Raw genomic sequence first — 4,513 nt, forward strand, 5'->3', positions numbered from 1 at the left:
CTACCTCCCAAAGGTGGTTGTTGCCTGCAGTTAGTTCAGCATAAACAGGATGAGCCATGGAATTGGGATTGGGGATGGGGTGCGGTTGGTAAAAGCATGAGTAACTATTGCATTTCCAGCCTGGGCAAGTCTTCAAAAAGAACCACTTGTCATTTTTCATCAGCTCTGGTTTCAACTCTACAAACATCATGTTCCCAAGGTCAAGTATTTCCTGGTTCCCTAAATTCCACCTTTATCTTCCTTTTATGTATTATCTTCCTTTATTAGATTGTAAACTTCTTGAGGGCAGGGACTTTCTTTTTCTCATTTGTATCTCTAGTATTTAGCACAGTTTCTGGCACAAAAGTATTTAATAAATGTTTACTGATAGTTAATTGATATTGAAAATAGCCCCCCAAATTAAATTTTAGATGGAATTTTATTAATCCATCAAGACTGAATTTTTCCTCCTCCCATTGGTCAATCCTTCATGGCTACATTTATTTCCTTTTCTGAGATTAGATTATTTAAATTTTCTATTTTCTATATGGTTTTCTGTGAATTTGTTCCTATTTTTATAAACATTCCCTTATGTTTTATAATGTAATGCCAAAGTTCCCTTTTAATGGGGTGACCAGTTCCTCCATTTGTCTATTTCTTAATTCTGCCTTAAGGTTATGACCGTCCCCTCTTAATGGTTGAGATAAAGGTGTTATAGACATTCCTTAATGTCATTAGAGTATCAATAACCTCCATCTATGAGGTTATCCCCACTTAGGTCTTTGCATTATGTCATTGTTCTTGTTATTCCATAAAAGGCTTGCTGTCCCTATACTCGGGGCTAGACTCTTTGAGATGATAGTCTCGTGGAGCCCTGGGATCCATTGGTCCCAGTATTTCTCTCCATTTAATAAACTATTGAATTGGTCTCTAATCTCTGTCTTGCTCAGTTTCTTTTGGCATTACAATATGTTCTCAGTTTTGATACCATATAATTTGTTAGCATATAAGTTCTGATAATTTTTCTTTTACTTCTTTTTATTTCACCTTATTCATTGATTTTTTGTTGATTTGATTTTCCTTTTCATAAACAAGTTAGAGATTTATCAATTTTTTAATCTTTTCAAAGAACCAATTTTAGTTTTATACTTTCTATAATTTGGGAGTGTCAGTTTATTTCTCCTCTAATTTCCAATGCCTCATTTTCTGTACTTCTCTAGGTTCATTAATTGCCTTTCTAACTTTTTAAAAATGCATGTTAATTCTTTCCTTTTTTGATAATATATATTTGTATAAGTTCTTCCTAAGGACTGCGTCAGCTGCTTTTGGTATGTTATTTCATCATTCTCATTTTCTATCACATAATTATTATTTCTGTAACTTGTTCTTTGGATCTCCATTTTTATAGTATTTCATTGTTAAATCTCCACTGTTTTTTGTTTGTTTGTTTGTTTATGCTTCCTGGACTGATTACTATTTTTTATTGTGATTTTATTGTAAAGGATCTATTTATTATTTCTGCCATTTTACACTCATTTGCAATTAACTCTGTGCTTCAATACAGCTAATTTCTGTAAAAGTTACATGAGGTACTGAGAAAAATATGTATATTCTTTTTATTATTATTATTATTATAGCTTTTTATTTACAAGATATATGCATGGGAAATTTTTTAGCCTTGACCCGTGTAAAACCTTTTGTTCCAACTTTACCCCTCCTTTTCCCCACTCTCTCCCCCAGATGACAGGTAGACCAATACAAGTGAAATATATTAATGTAAAAATATGTATATTTTTAAGCAGTCTTCTTTAAAAGATGCCTTGTCTTTTCATTCTAATTTCCCTAGTAATTTGCTAATTTTATGTTTTTGTTTCAGATTATTTTTTCCAAAACAGAGAAGGGTATTAAAATCTGCTAACATTTGTGTTACTTTGGCTTCTTGCAATTCATCTATTTTTTTCTTTGTGAATCTAGATGCTAAAATATTTAAAACATGTATGTTTAATATTGATAATGGTTTATTGTCTAGGGTTCCTTCTCAATATAATTTAATTCTCTTGTTTATCTCTTTACATGGTGAATTTTTGCTTTTGCTTTGATAACATGCATTACAGCTCCTGATGTATATTTTATTTTAGCATCCATTTTTATTCTGTCTGCTTTGTAGGGGTGTTTCTCATAAACAATATATTGTGATGTTTTGTTTTCTTATCCAATCTGATTAATCCACTTTAATTTAATTCTTCCATAGACCTTCTCCTCAAATACTCCTTCCTCTCTTAGCTTACTGATATCTCTTTTTCTAGTTTTGGAGTTGTACTTCCTTTAATAATTCTATCTTCTTCCTTACTATTTATCTAATTCTTTCACTCTTTTCCCTTCAGCTGTCATTAAAACTCATTTCTATCCTCCTTCACCTTTTCTTGCACCTTTTTCATTTTCTGATTTTCCCTATCTATAGATAGGATGCTCTCCATGGAAACACAAGACTCTCTGAGGCAATGGTCTCTTTGAGCAGATCCCTGCAGACTATCTACTATTATAGACAATACCTTTCCTACCAAAGGAGTTTTTGCTAAGACCCTCCTCTCACCTTTGAATTAAGTTTTTGTCATCTTTTCCCCCCAATTCCAGTTCTTCCTTTTACCACCTTATCCACTGTCCTATTGTCCCTCTTCTACATGAGACTATGAAAGTTATTATTCCATTCATTGATTACTGTTGACTTGATATGGGTACATTATACATTCCCCTCTATTTCTCCTTCTCTTCTCCTCTTTTATGTACTTTTCTATATTTCAGTTCAGTTCCACACACCCCCCCCCCAAAAAATTCAAAAACAAAATAAAAAGACATTGGTTAACTTGTAGGCAAGGCAGATATTGTGAGTCTTGGTCCATAGTGTTTCAGGACTTCCTCCATCATCATTTCTATTTTAAGTTCCACTTTCATCTGTCTCCCCACATGCTTTTAGAAAGAAATGTTTCAGTGGTTCCTCAATTTTGTTATGGCGATTTTTTTAGCTCCTTAGATTTGTTTCTAGTTCTTGCCCCACCCCCCTTTTGGGGGAGTATTTTTTTCCTGTGCAGTATTTACCTTCTGCTTTTGTCACTTGTGAGTTTGCAAAGGAATAATCTCTTATGTTGCTTTTTATGATGGGGTATAAATGTTTTTTAAAAATGTCTCTTATAAAGCACCCATCATATTAAACTGATGATTAGGCTCAGGTTTGAAGAATATGTTACCTTGGGTTAAATCTTGAGCTTTGTTCTTTGGAACACTTTATTTCTTGACTTTCTGTGGTTTCTAGTGAATGCAGAATAATCTTCTGTTACTTAAATTTTCTTTCTTTTATGTTTACAGGTCTTTCCTCATAGTTGAATGAAAAGTTTGTTGATGTCATCATTTAATTTAACCACTATGTGTCTTGGAGTTTGCAGCCTAGGGTTTCTCTCTCACTACCCTCCATCACATAGGTGATCTCTGTATTCTTTTGTTTTGTACTGCATTCTGTAATCAAAAACTCTGCATAGTTTTCTTCTATTTTTTCTTGCATCGTGGTTTCCAGGCCAGCACAAACATTAATAGAAGAACACCAACACCAGGCTAACTCCATTATTATACAAATTCCAAGCACACTTTATGGAAACATTCTTTGTTCCATGAGAAAGTAGATAAGAAAATCATTTAGGTGGCAATGAAGGCCTGGAAAAGTGATATAACAAAGGTTATTAGAGTGAAAAGAGGCTCTGCAGACTCAAAATTTTGTAATGAGTCAGAAGCTTTGCTATATGATTTTGGTCCTAAGGCCAAGGAAGTAAGTGAAAAGTGAATGTTTCCATTCATTCTGCTACCTAAGTGTGGCAGGCAGGCAGGCAGGCAGGATTTAGAAATCAGGAAGGTCAAGTTGGTTCTTATAATTTTGGTATTCTTTGTAGTTATTTTATGAAACAAACTTAATCTATGTTGCAAAGAGTAAACCTCTGTCTCTCTCAGTGGGTCAGCAGGAGCCCACTTAAATACTGGCATCAGTGTTGTGTTCTTCTGGTCCAAAATGATTTAAAAAAATGTTTCTCAGGAAAATTTAGCATTTGGAATAAAAGTTGGACAGTCAGCCTGAATTGTAAGGCTGTTGTTGAACATGTACACATCTGATAGCATTTCAGCAAAAAGTTACTTTCTCTGCTTAGTAAGCAAGTCTAGTATAACATAAATCTCTTGGTAAATCAAATATCCTACATATAAAGCTTCCTTTGACTAAGGGGCATCCAATCATTATCTATAATTTCCCTTAAATAACTGCAGGATGAAAATGCCTACTGATGAGTATGTGTTGGAGATGTCATTTCAATTATTCAAAAGGATACTGGAAAGTTCCAGACTGTAGAGTGTTTATTTTTCCTCCCATGCTGACTATTGAAACAGAACAGGCTAGAATGTGAATTATAAATTCTGGATGAGCTCAAACTTTAAAAAAAAAAAAAGGCAAAGGCAAAGCCTTCATCTTGATAGTGAACTAATTTAGAGACAATGG

The sequence above is a fragment of the Sarcophilus harrisii genome, chromosome 4 (assembly GCF_902635505.1).
Source record: "Sarcophilus harrisii chromosome 4, mSarHar1.11, whole genome shotgun sequence".
Taxonomy (NCBI): domain Eukaryota; kingdom Metazoa; phylum Chordata; class Mammalia; order Dasyuromorphia; family Dasyuridae; genus Sarcophilus; species Sarcophilus harrisii.